The following is a 15,019-nucleotide window of genomic DNA, read 5'->3' as shown; positions in this document are numbered from 1 at the left end:
GTTTGTCACTACAGGCACTAATTGCTATGGCAGTTGAAGTATTTGGGATGTGTGTGAACCATCTAAGTAAAGATCCTTCAAGTGTCATTGATCACTTGATCCTACCCGCACTACTGGTGGCAAACTAACCGTTAGCAAACATTATTCAACAAGTTTTACACTTTTAACACTTTTAATGTGTTACACTTCCATACAACCAGATAACACATAGGAATTTTTCCACATTCTAATTTTGTGAACTTTCAATTCTCATTCACTGCATTGATAGTGTAAAACAAAAATACAAGAACCTATACAAGTAATTGCTAATCAATAACAAATCTTGAAACAACCTTGATGTTGTTGCGAGTCCCAATGCATCTTGGGATGAGATCCCTTCTTCAGGGGAACAACATTCTTGCTATAATGATAAAATACAACTATGGGGTGGAAAAACAGAAACTGGCATCTTAATCGAAATCACATCTTCATAAAACGATATCTTCGGTTTAAAACAGCCCAGCAGGAATTCATAACGATGGTCACTAGAGTGAAATACGACAATGTCGGGAACAGCAACTCCTTTGTCTTCTCATGCAAAATGCCGTAGAGAACTAATCTCTTAAACTGCAAGTAACTATCCGCCACAGTTCCAGCTCAATACTGTGATAATGTTTCTTCAATCGCACTTCACGCTCTGCCATTACCTCCGAATATGATATGCGATGCTTATTGAGTCCCAAACTGACCAGCTTCTCCCTTCTTGTGGTATTGGATGAGTGTTGACGCATGTAACTTTTGGTTAAGTACTCTCCTGGATAAGAATTCCAACTGCCGTAATTGCTGAGTGACTGATCCACGGTTTGTGCTGAATGTTTGTATATCTGAAATCAATGAGTAAATATCCGCAGCTTGAGCTGATGTGTAAGTTTTGGTGTCTGCTTTGTTGTCCGTAATGTTTGATATGGAGTCAAACGACATTTTGTAATTAGTGGGTGCAACAGCACTGGCAGCACAAAATATAGTAGAATAATGGTTTGTGCTGTGCACAGCTACTGTTATCTTGGGCTAAAAATCTTTTAACTAAATAATCAACTGTTTATTCTGGGCGTGCTGGGCGGGAAGGAGGTTGCTACCCTCCGTTTAAACTATAGAAAAGATCCTTCAAGTGTCATTGATCACTTGATCCTACCAGCACTGCTGGTGGCAATCTAACTGTTTGCAAAAATGAATCAACAAGTTTTACACTTTTAACACTTTTAATGTGTTACACTTCCATACAACCAGAAAACACATAGGAATTTTTCCACATTCTAATTTTGAGAACTTTCAATTCTCATTCACTGCCTTGATAATGTAAAACAAAAATACATGAACCTATACAAGTAATCGCTAATCAATAACAAATCTTGAAACAATCTTGATGTTGTTGCGAGTCCCAACGCATTTCGGGATTAGATCCCTTCTTCAGGGGAACAGCATTCTTGCTACAATGATAAAATACATCTATGGGATTGAAAAACAGACACTGACATCTTAATCGAAATCACATCTTCATGAAACAGTATCTTCGGTTTAAAACAGCCCAGTAGGAATTCATAACAATGGCCACTAGAGTGAAATACGACAATATCAGAAACAGCTACTCCTTTGTCTTCTCACCCAAAATGCAGTAGAGAACTAATCTCTTAAACTGCAAGTAACTATCCACCACAGTTCCAGCTCAACACTGTGCTGAAGTTTCTTCAATCGCACGTCACGCTCTGCCATTACCTCCGAATATGATATGCAATGCTCATTAAGTCCCAAACCGACCAGCTTCTCCGAGATTACGTGCAATGTCCTTATCAAGTACGGGCAGGGGGTATTTAACACTTTCCACAACCCACCGAAATCCTTGGTGAGTAGCTCTTTCATATGGAAGAGACAGCATGTTTAAAAATATGAAGAACAAAAATAAAATCTCTACTGCAAAATGAAAAACACCAAATAAAATTGTTAGATACTTATTGGGAAAGATATTAGAATCAGTTTAATACAAATCGGTTTTTAAAACAAGGCACAGTAGCTTGGAATGTGTAGGTACATGCAGAAAGATTCTAACCTTTCAATAATTACCTAAGGAATGCAAAAAATAAACGTGTTGCCATAAATATCTCCTTTCTGCTTGTCTCAGTACACGAAGAAAAAACAGGGCAGAAGAAAGAAAAAACAAGTATCATTTTCATTCTGTAAACAGTTGATTTACTTATGCTTTGTGACAAGGGTTGCCTTTCCCCTCAGCTAACAATTCCAGAAGCAGGCATTGTGAGGTCAGAACTCAAATGTAATATATGGGAAAAAAAGTAACCGGTGAAATACATTATAAGGATTTTGCAAGTCATCGAGGAAGAAGTGTGGCGCAGCGGCCAGGGTGCCTGACTCCAAACCATGGGGTTCACGGTTTGATCGCCCGCGGCAGGTTAGCCCAGCACCGTGTGACTCTGGGCAATAGCTCGCTTAATCTTCCTGACGGCCCCCAGAGCCGGGACACCTCTCCAGAGGTAGCTGTGCACTTTACAAATGCTGGTATTTCATTTCCATGACCATATAGAGGGAAGAGGCCAAAAGCTGAGTGCCTTTATAAGGTCATGGAAGTCGAGGTGACTAGCAATATCTTTATCATGTATGGCAAGGGTACTTTTTGCCTGAAGAATAAAAATAGAATCGCTAGTAGAAAATTAAACACATCAAAATATTGTTAGATATTTGTTGCAAAAATATATTAGAGGCAGTTTAATGCAAGTTTTTTTTGAATTTTTAACAATTTATTTATAGAGCGCACATTCACTATGCAGTTTCTTGGCGCTAGAGGATTTCTGAGCTGGGGAGGAGACTGGGGACTATAAGCTAAAAGCTTGCTGAAACAAAAAAGTCTTAAGAGCTTTGCGGAACTCAATGTAGGAGGGGGAGGATCTGACGAGGGGTGGAAGAGTGTTCCAGAAGGTGGGCGCAAGGACCGAAAATTTCTGGCCTCCCGATCGTTTTTTCTTGAAGCGGGGAATAACTAATAAGGATTTAGTGGAGGAACGTAGGTCTCTAGAAGGGCTGTAGTTGGTGATGGCAGAGTTGATGAAAGCAGGAGCAGTGCCCGCCCGGGCTTGAAAAGTGAGGCAACCGAGTTTGATAAGGGCTCGTTGTTTGATGGGGAGCCAGTGAAGGGCCATGAGAAGGGGTGAGGAGTGATGATATTTAGATAGGCCATGCACCAGGCGGGCTGCCTGGTTTTGCACCAGCTGAAGGCGTTGAAGTGCATAGGCGGGGGCACCATTATAGATAATGTTCCCATAATCGATCTTAGATAAGACCATGGCCATTACAATCAGTTTAAGTGCAGAGGGAGAGAAAAACCGGGATACTTTCCTAATAATACGTAGGGTAAAGAAACAAGAAGAAACAACAGAACTGATGTGGGTGTAAAGTGTCAAATGATGATTGAGTGTGATGCCGAGGGTCTTAACTGAGTGAGAGGGGATGGGAGGAGGACCAAGAGAACGGGGCCAGAATGAGGGCGACCAGGGGTTGCCGCTGCCTCCAGTCAAAATCAGCTCTGTGTTATCCGGGTTGAGTTTGAGGTGGTTTGCATTCATCCAGTCCCGGATAAACAGCATGACGGACTGGAAGCTAGTGATGCCTGGTGAAAGGGAAGAAAAATTAAAAATAAGTTGGAGGTCATCAGCATAGTTATAGACTGTGACCTCCATTTGTTGCAGTGCAAAAATAAGGGGAAAAATATAAAGGTTAAATAAAAGGGGAGAGGGAGAGGAGCCCTGAGAGACACCACATTTAACCCTGCGAGGCGGGGCCGAGAATTCAGCAAGGTGGACCGCCTGAGTGCGGTCATCCAGGAAGGAGCCTATCCAGGTCAGAACCTGTTCCCCTATGCCCACTGCCTTGACACGGGACAAGAGGATGGAGTGGTCCACCGTGTCAAATGCGGCGGACAGATCCAGGAGGACCAGGGCCTGAGGGGTGTTGGTATCGAGTCCCTCCCTGAGTTGGTCCATGACTGAAATAACCACCTTCTCAGTAGAGTGGCGGGGGCGGAAGCCCGCCTGGCAGGGTGCAAGGTAGTTACTGTTCTCTATAAAGGAGCTGGGCACCTGGGTGACATGGGACTCTGCTACCTTTCCCAGATAAGGGAGAAGAGATATAGGGCGGTAGTTTGCCGGGGAGGAAGGGTCGGCCCCCGGTTTTTTTAGTATAGGGAGGATTATAGCAGTCTTAAAAGGGGCCGGGACGAAGCCATAGGTGAAACAGTTATTCAGGAGGGTAAGGGCAGGGGATGGGCATTCAGTAAAAATCTGACGGAGGATGCGTGCCGGGCAGATGTCAACTGGGGAGCCCGACTTGACACGCCTAAGTAAAGGGGGCAAGGATTCTCTAGTCAGTGCGGGAATAGAAGTGAGGGACCGAATATTACCTGGTGGTTGGGGGTGAGTGAGAGTGGGCGGAGGGGGGGATGTTGGCTTTGATGAGGGCTATTTTTTCAATAAAAAACTTGTTAAGCGAGTCGCATAGGGCCTGGGAGGGCGGGATCTTGGGTAGAGTTCTGTCCGATGATGCCAGCTCGTGGACGGTGGAGAAAATCTCGCGAGGCTGGCTTTCTGCAGCTAGAATGCGCTCAGAGAAGTATTCGGTTTTAGCTGTCAGAATGGCTTGTTTATATTCACTAGTTTTTTTTTTTTTAGGAAAAGCACAGTAATAATTTGCAGAAAGATTCTAACACTTTGATACTTACCTTTTGGGAATTCAGATACATATGCATCTTTTTATTGTTGGGGGGCTGCTCTTGTCTAACACACTGCTGAGCTATTAATTGAATAAGAAGAACAGTAACATAGAGTAATGAACTGCAGTTATTGCATGGGAAAGAAAAGTACATTTATTTTAACTGTGCTAAATAATACCTAAAAGGGAAACCTCAGCTTGAATGAATGTATAAGGGCAATATATATATATATATATATATATATATATATATATATATATATATATATATATATATATATATCCATCATGCACACTCTCCGAACCTCCACGCTCCTTGCTGGCGAACAAGGAGAGACGGATCAGGATATTTTAGGCCGGTAAGATCTTTATTCACTCCCTCTGCGACGCGTTTTGAGCATCCGGTGCCCTTGTTCACACATAGAAACAAACGTCCGCCATTACAGTTTTAAATGCTTGGTGTCCACCCCAATATGTCACATGGTTATAGATGTGGAAGAAATATTGTGTTCACAAACATGCATATATCTTTCTTTCACTATCGTCCCACAATGGAGAGATATTTGTTGCCAAACTGGTTGTTGTAAAAAACTCTTGTATAAATATAATATGGCACTATAAATTTATATTCGAAAATTATTTCAAATTGCAATTAATGAAAACAATTTATCAAATTGTATCCCGCATGATGTCATTGTTGCATCAGTCTACGTTTGACATAGCCATTCTTTAAAAGAAAATTACTTCCTGCATAAATGCATATAGTCTAAAAGTGCCATAATGTAATCATCCTGGATTTGAATTAATTAGTATAGTATTTTATACAGAGTTCCTGTTGATACAAAATGCAACTAGTTCTTAAAACTAATTTTAAAGTGCTTCCGTGTCTAGCAGCATATTATCATAAAGTGCTAAGTGCTCCTGAAAAAAACCTTAAAAATCGTACTTGGTTCATGTGATAAAACCCGTGGACTGAAAACCCTAATCTAAACTGAAAAGACAAATTTAATCTAAAGTGAAAAAAGCAGTATGTAAAGACACTCAAAAATCAGTACGTAGACAAAAATAGTATCTCATCGGACAGACCCACAAAATCTAACATCACTGCATATCCTAAATCTAAAAATTAGAAACATTACATGACTGTTTCAAGGATGCAACATAGATGCCTATGGTTACTTTAATGTGTGCAGCCACTACTACAACCTCATACCCAATAGCACTTTTCATAAACAATTGTACACAGCCTCCGTTGTGTTTAATCCATTAGGTGCCTTACTATCTAGATAGAAAATAGTACGTGTTTCAAGTTGTTGTGACTGTTTTTCTCTATTGCCACCTCTTCTGAGTGGTGCAGTGGCGGCAGGATATGAATTATCACTATTCACTATTGCTCTCAAGTGCTGCAGAATCCTGACATGCACCTGCAGCTTGGTACTCCCAACATAACGCAAGCCGCAGGTGCACGTCACTGACGTCAGTATATACACAGCATATTCAGTTCTGCAGCTGCCCTTGATAGTCATTTTCTCATCTAAACAAGGAAAGTGTAGTGTGTAGTATTGTTGCCAAACTTGCAAGCACGGCAAGAGGAACATTTATTTTATATATATATATATATAATAATCCACATTTGTATAGCGCACAATCACCCGTTAGGGTCTCTAGGCGCTGGGGGCCGTCGGGAAGATTAAGCAAGCTATTGCCCAGAGTCGCATGGTGCTGGGCTAACCTGCCGCCGGAGCCGGGGATCGAACCCTGATCCCCAGATTCCAGCGTCAGGCGCCCTGGCCGCGGCGCCACATATATATATATATATATATATATATATATATATATATATATATATATATATATATATATATATATATATATATATATATATATATATATATATATATATATATATATATATATATATATATATATATATATATATATATATATATATATATATATATATATATATATATATATATATATATATATATATATTACCTACTGGCGGTCGCCAGTAGGTATATATAGTTAGGATTTTTTCTCTATGGGATTTTTGAAAATTCTATGTCTAATAACTTTGGCGTTTGTGGACGGAATTGGCTGAAATTTTCAGGAAAATGGCACATTTTGTTTCTGAGCAGCCCTTGAAAATTTGGGGGGGGTTCGTCAAGGGGGGGCCGAGAAAAAAGGGGGGTCCCAAAACGTGTTTTTAACATTGAGTTTTCCATAGGGCGGTTGGCCTCACTTTTAGCCCGAACGGCTGAATGGATTTGCACGACACTTGGCAAAATTGTAGGGACTGGTAGCCCGATGTGCCTTTTGTAGGTCTCAATATATGTGCTCCAGTGGATTTTGAGAAATTAACGTTTAAAAAAAGATATATATCTGTAACAGCGGACCGGGCAGCGTCCCAGGACGCGTACTTTTCGCGCAACGGAGCTTTGCGAAGCGAAGCTGATTGGTTCTCTGGCGTCTGTCAACATTCCAAAAAGTCCGTAGCGGCCGCCATCTTGTCTCTCGGTAGGATCGAGAGACAAGAGGAGGCCAAAACAAAGGGGGAAATAACCATAAGGGGGCATAGTAGATCCTCGCTGACCCCCTAGGTTTGATGTGGAGGTTTTAAAAGGGCCCCGCGGGGCAAAAAAAAATAATAATAATAATAATCGAACGGCTGAATGGATTTGCACGAAACTTGGCAAAATATTAGGGACTGGTAGCCCGATGTGCCTTTGCTAGGTCTCAATATATGTGCTCCAGTGGATTTTGAGAAATTAACGTTCAAAAACAGATATATATCTGTAACAGCGCTCCGCTTCGCGTAACGGAGGTTTGCGAAGCTGATTGGTCATTCTGTCACTGGGCTATAGTTGGGCTACATCTGGCTGATATTTGGGCTACATTTGTTTTTTTTGTCTCTGGTGGCCATCTTTGGGCTACATTGGGCTACATTGGGCTTCATTGGGCTACATTGGGCTACATTTGGGCTCCAACATATATATAGGCCAATGTAGCCCAATATATATTTTTCAAAGTTAATTTTCGTAAAAACCACTGGAGCATATATCTTGAGACATAGCAAAGGCACATCGGGCTACCAGTCCCTACAATTTTGCCAAGTTTCGTGGAAATCCATTCAGCCGTTCGAGCTAAAAGTGAGTCCAACCGCCCTATGGAAATGAAGGAAATGAATGGGTAATTTGTAATTAGCAAATAGCTAATCGCAAACTAGGAATGGTAAAGAATTGCTATTTATTCCTTAAAGTTCGCTATTTAGGAAATGCAAAAAACTTTGATGATACATATGGCGGTTCATCTCTAACAAGATAAGAAGCATAGGGATAGATTTATGATGACTGGCGCATCACCAGGGATGTGTTAGTCATTCTGTGCCGCTGTTCCGTCACCTATGGTGTGCTGCATTTACAATGCGGCGCATCATGGGGCAAAAACAGCACAGATGCGTGATGTATCTGTGCCGTAAAGGTGGCGCATTGCTGGAGTTGTATCGCAAGTGTGATGAAGCTCCAGCAAGGGTCGGGGGTGCCCCTGTCGCAGGGTTTCTGTTCTCACACAGAACTGTGGACAGAGGATTGGAACCTCGGCGAATTAGGGTGTCCCAAAACTCACGTTAGTAATCAAAAACCCCTTAGCAAGCTAGGTACAGTGTCACATTGGATATAACAAACTCTCAATGTTTAGACAATCCAGAATATGAACTTATAGTACCTCAGGATACGTGGAACTCATGAACAGTCGGTCGTTATATATTTCTTAGAAACCAGAACATGGAGTTAAGAAGAACACATGTGTATTTGAAATGTTTATTTACTAATGCCGTCTTCTCAGGCGTAGTATCTTAGATAATACAAGTACACATATTATCAGTAGCAAAATTACCAGCATAGTTACTAGTACATAAAAAGCGAATGGTGATAGTATGTTAACATGCTGTAAATGAATAAGAGTTAGCAACACTTATAAGCAGCCGCGGGCCGTGGAGGGAGTTACGGTGGGGCAGGGAGGCGGGGAGGGGGAGGGGCAGGGTGGAGAGGGCTCCACCCTGCTTCTCCCCCTCCCCGCCTCCCTGCCTCACCGTAACTCCCTCCACGGCCCGCGGCTGCTTATATCTCACCCTCCCTAATACACATATTATATTATTTGCTAAGAAGGTCTCTTTGTGTTGGTTTAGGGCGTGCCCATACTTTAGTGTCTTAGATTTGAAGGAATCACATCAGCATACACCAGCTCTCTCTTCATGTGAACCGCATCAAGTGTTGTGTATGTGTGTTCGGCAAAGCAATATAAAACCCGCCTCATGCCCAGAATTGGCAGAAGTTGCACTTATGTTATGAGTATGAAGTCGTGGAGATCAGACCTCATAACAATTCTGTATCGTGTTGTTCTTGAAACTTTAGCACTCGCTGTACAGATATAGTTTAACAAGCAAAGCAGATAGTAGAGCAATAACATATTATTCTCATGTAAACCACGATGAACTACTAGGTTGAAAGCTAAAGCAACAACTAAGTGTCGTGTGCAGAAGTTGCAAAAAAGGAAAAATGGCGTTTAAACCGGTAATGAGCCCATGCTAACTTAACACGGTGTAAAGATATCCAGGACCTAGATGACACCTCCCCATGATCCGGAAACGAACTGAATAAGATAATAGAAGTGCCATCTCATGAGAGCAGATTGCAAGTTTATATGTGGACGGTCCGCAAGGTAAAGCATTAAAAACTAGGAAAATTTAATGCTAAAGAAAAATAAAACAGCCAAGTACTTTATCGAGTCTTAAGCCAATAGGCAAGGTAAATAATAAAAACTTGACAAATAAGTCAATGAATTGTCAATGAAATGCTAGTACTCAGCATATCAAACATGAAAAAGGTCTATGACATAACTGTGTATGCAAAATAAGCTGCAACAGCCTCCAATAGGAAGTCACCGTCTTCATCCGAAAACAGTTCAGCCATCCAATTTAAAAGCGGAAAAGAACATACGTGCTCTCCCAGCACCGGATCCTCTATCACCATCAGAGGACAGCTCGGTGGGTTTTCAAGAAAGCTCTGTTCCAAGAAAGACTGTGCTGCCGCCAGTAAATTCCAGGGACCAATTAGTCCATGCATCAATGCCACAGCCATAATCCTTTCGCCAGGACAAACCAACTCGTGAGTAATGATAGGAGTCATCAGCTGATTAAAGTCGACGTCAGGAGAAACCGGTCCGCAGAGACACAAATCAATGGCCCAATCGAAATCACAGGTCAGGCAGTGAAATACAGGCTGGACACAGGTGAAGTAGGAGAATCGAAAAGATAATCCATATGCCGTGCTTAATATCGCCAACGGCATTGTGCCATAATATTCTAGCATGCGATTGCGGAACAGTGTCAGCAGCTGCAGGGCGGGAGGTTGCATAGGAGGGACATCCATATTTAAAAATGTAAAAAAGCACAAGAGCGTCCGCTGGTAATGCAAGTAAAAATGGCAATCCACGAAGCAGAGTGGAGAAAATAGAATGAATGAAAGCAGGGATGACTCCAAAGATTTTCTCAAATGAAGTCACGAGACCACTGGTAACAACTTTAAAAAAGTGCGCCAGGGCCTTTGTGGAGGATGCGTTAAAGATAGTCCGAACCATCTTGCTGAAATTGAAAGGCAAATCTGAATTGAAAAGGGTCTGCACCTCTGTACGGGTGTTCGCTATGTGAAGCACGAAAGTTTCACGGGCCGAACTCAAGGCCACCTCTCTCTGAGACAAAAGAGCTCTTATTCTTGCCATGCCGTTGAAATCTGCTCCCAAGGTTGGTATTTGTGGCCAGATTGAAAACTCCCTATGTTCATGTGTGGGAGGAAATAGAACATTTCTGCAGCAAATAACCCGTTCACTTACTGTTACGATAAAAGGAATACTTTTAATTAACCCAGAACAATCTTCATTATTGAGCATCAAATAACTACCATTTTCCAACAACTTGAACGTGGGGATGATAGCAGGAACTGGCGTGCCTTGCAACACGCAAGCCATATTTGGTCGGTGTTTGTTGCATGAACCGTGTAACTGTATGTGCCTACACATTAGTGAATGATCTGGCGTCTCAGTGCATTCCTCTCCATTCAGATAAACTTCTTGATCATCTTTGAAACATCTGTATGTGTATGGAAGCGACCAGACCTCATGAAGAAAGCACTACCTAAAGGTTCATAACGACCTATTGGTATATATTTCATACAATTTGAAAACTTATATAAAGCAAAAGGCAGCGTTATTAAACCGTGGATAAGGCACGTTGCCAAAAAACCCGCAATCCTCTGCTGATGATGTCACTGAGCATGTCATGAATGATGTAATATGTGACATCATCAGCAGTGAATTACGGGTAATAGTATCTCTAGTTTACTCCCCTATAGCTGTCTTTCTTTTAACATAAGTGTCTGTTTCCTTCCCTTATACTTACTGTTTTTGGTTCGCTTCCGGTTCGCGTACCGGCGAGCGAACTGGGAAGCGAACTAAGAGAAATAGAGGTTGGCACAGTTCCAAATATTGTACCAATTTTTTAATAACGGGGAGGTAGTTCTGAAAAGAACTTTTTTTTTTATTTTTCTGAACATTTTTTTACTTTTTTTGAATTTTTCTGAACAGTTTTATATTTTTTGGGGTTTTTCTTGGAGGGGGCAATGAAAACGATTCATTGTAAAGGGCTCAACAGGAGCAACAAAACAAAAAAAAAGTATTTATTATTTTGGGCGTTTCGTACAAACTTGCATATGATAGTCAATAGCTCTGTTGATCAGAGTGATGCTTCTTTCTCCGTAGCAAATGAATCCATCGCAAAATACGCAGATGTGTTTTACTTCACCAAATCTCATTTGTATATTTGGCACCATCTCCCTGCCCTCTGTTCCCGTTACTTCCGGTACAACAGATCTTCTGGCCATAATAGGGAGATTATCTAGGTCGTTCCGAAACTGTGCAGCACTGTAGTTGTTAGGATGCCACCTAGTCATATGGCGATGCATTGTGTAGTTTCCGAAACTGTATTTTTTCTCGGTTCCTCTGGACAGTCTATCTTGACATATAAGGCAAGTTACGTATCTTGCATTTACTTTTTTCTGACCTTTGGGAATTTTAAAAAATTGCCAAATGAAGTTTTCTTTCCGGTGAGACGTCCTGGGCTCCTCTGGCAAAAACTGCCTCTCTTCGTGCTCGTCGTTCTGTTCCTCTTCTTCCTCTTCTTGTTGAATTATAACTTGAGCAGGTGGTCCACTCTTCCTTGGAGGTGGTGGAGGTGGTGGGGAAGCACTAGCTGAAGCTACTAAAGAAGCCATTGCTCAGTGATCACGAAGGGTCTTTCTCTCACAATGATGAAAGTCAGAGTGAGGAAAGAAGGAGGGATTTTCATCATTTGGGAAAAACAAGAGTTCTCAACCAATGAAAAGTGTTCATTTTAGATTATATGACCTAGTCTTACATCATTAGGAAACCAAAAGTGAAATGAACCAATGAAAAGTGTTATTACCAAGTCACATGACCTGCTGTGTTTACGTTAAGCGCTTTGCAGGGCCTCCCGGTTTGCTTCCAGAAACCTGCGCTTTGCGACTCGCTTCGCGTACCAGTTCGCTAACGTAGCACGTCATATGACGTATCACGCGACAACGTGAAACGTCATGCGGACGGGAGGCGTCACGGTGTTGTTTTCTAACGCGGCACTTGCGGTAAAGAAACGTTTACCGGCTCGCGGTCTATTTCGCGGCATCAAGGTCAGCTAACGGGAAGCTTCCCGATTCGCGAAGCGGGAACGAAGAAAAAAAAATATTTAAAAAAAAAATTATTCATAAACATATAAAATATATTTTTGGATTTAAAGAAGAATACATTTTACAGCTACAGATATTAGCTGTTAAAAAACCAATGAAATTCACTGAAAAAACCATAGGTTATAGACCATATATAGTTAGGAATTAGCATTTACAAAACCTTGAAAATTCACTGAAAAAACCATAGGTTAGAGACCATATATAGTTAGCTGGACATTTTATTGACATAAAACCAATGAAATTCCATATATAGTTAGTTGCACTAACTATATATCGCGCATCCGCAATCCACTGCTGATGATGTCACATATTACATCATTCATGACATGGTCAGTGACATCACTGATGACATCACTGATGACATCTCAAATGACATCACTGATGACATCTCATTTGACATCAATGACCACATCACTGATGATATCATTCATGTGACAATACAATGCATCTCCTCACATTTTAATATAACCTCTGTTACAACCAGTGTTAAATACAGAGTATAATTTTTGAAACCATTGACACACCAATACTAGTTACTACATACGCACTCACTGATTCCTACGTCTACACACACATTCACTCATTCATCCATACAATCATTCATACATACAATCACTCATCTTTACAACACTATCATATGCACTCATACACCTATACAGACATTTACACTCTGTTGCTCATCCATGGAGTTACTCACACACCTAGTCAGTCATGCAAAGAATCAATCACACCTCCATTTTCTAATCTATACAGTTAAACATAGAGCACCTTACATTTTCAAACATATACTAACACATACTTACTCTCTTATACAATCACTGATACAAGTACACATTGATCTGCACAGAGTCACACACCTCCCAACCAGCCACACACACACTCAGTCTCCCATACAAACACTTGGCCAACCAATCAATAACCCATATAGCCACTCATATAGCTACTGATCAACACATGCAGCAGCTTGCACAACAACAGACATACTGATGCAAACTTTCACACAGTTTAGTCACTAACCTATGCATTCAGTAGGACGCATTTAATCACTCACTCATACAGTCAACCACGCACCTACTAAAACCTTCATTCAGACACTTATACATCTACTCATTCTTCAATATGTAAAACATATTTTAACTTTACAGAAACATACAGTCACTGGATGTTGTCATCAGTGATGTCATTTGAGATGTCATCAGTGATGTCATCAGTGATGTCACTGACCATGTCATGAATGATGTAATATGTGACATCATCAGCAGTGGATTGCGGATGCGCGATATATAGTTAGTGCAACTAACTATATATGGAATTTCATTGGTTTTATGTCAATAAAATGTCCAGCTAACTATATATGGTCTCTAACCTATGGTTTTTTTAGTGAATTTTCAAGGTTTTGTAAATGCTAATTCCTAACTATATATGGTCTATAACCTATGGTTTTTTCAGTGAATATATATATATATATATATATATATATATATATATATATATATATATATATATACACACACATTACCTACTGGCGGTCGCCAGTAGGTATATATAGTTAGGATTTTTTCTCTATGGGATTTTTGAAAATTCTATGTCTAATAACTTTGGCGTTTGTGGACGGAATTGGCTGAAATTTTCAGGAAAATGGCACATTTTGTTTCTGAGCAGCCCTTGAAAATTTGGGGGGGGGGTTCGTCAAGGGGGGGCCGAGAAAAAAGGGGGGTCCCAAAACGTGTTTTTAACATTGAGTTTTCCATAGGGCGGTTGTCCTCACTTTTAGCTCGAAGGGCTGAATGGATTTGCACGAAACTTGGCAAAATTGTAGGGACTGGTAGCCCGATGTGCCTTTTGTAGGTCTCAATATATGTGCTTCAGTGGATTTTGAGAAATTAACGTTCAAAAAAAGATATATATCTGTAACAGCGGACCGGGCAGCGCTCCAGTTCGCGTACTTTTCGCACAACGGAGCTTTGTGAAGCGAAGCTGATTGGTTCTCCGGCGTCTGTAAACATTCCAAACAGTCCGTAGCGGCCGCCATCTTGTCTCTCGGTAGGATCGAGAGACAAGAGGAGGCCAAAGCGAAGGGGCAAATGACCATAAGGGGGCATAGTAGATCCTCGCTGACCCCCTAGGTTTGATGTGGAGGTTTTAAAAGGGCCCCGCGGGGCAAAAAAAAATAATAATAATAATAATCGAACGGCTGAATGGATTTGCACGAAACTTGGCAAAATATTAGGGACTGGTAGCCCGATGTGCCTTTGCTAGGTCTCAATATATGTGCTCCAGTGGATTTTGAGAAATTAACGTTCAAAAAAAGATATATATCTGTAACAGCGCTCCGCTTCGCGTACTTTTCGCGTTACGGAGCTTTGCGAAGCTGATTGGTTCTCCGGCGTCTGTCAACATTCCAAACAGTCCGTAGCGGCCGCCATCTTGTCTCTCGGTAGGATTGAGAGACA

This window comes from Lissotriton helveticus, chromosome 1_1, assembly GCF_964261635.1.
Source record: "Lissotriton helveticus chromosome 1_1, aLisHel1.1, whole genome shotgun sequence".
Classification (NCBI taxonomy): domain Eukaryota; kingdom Metazoa; phylum Chordata; class Amphibia; order Caudata; family Salamandridae; genus Lissotriton; species Lissotriton helveticus.
The sequence above is the reverse complement of the archived record's forward strand: the minus strand, read 5'-3'. Positions refer to the sequence as shown.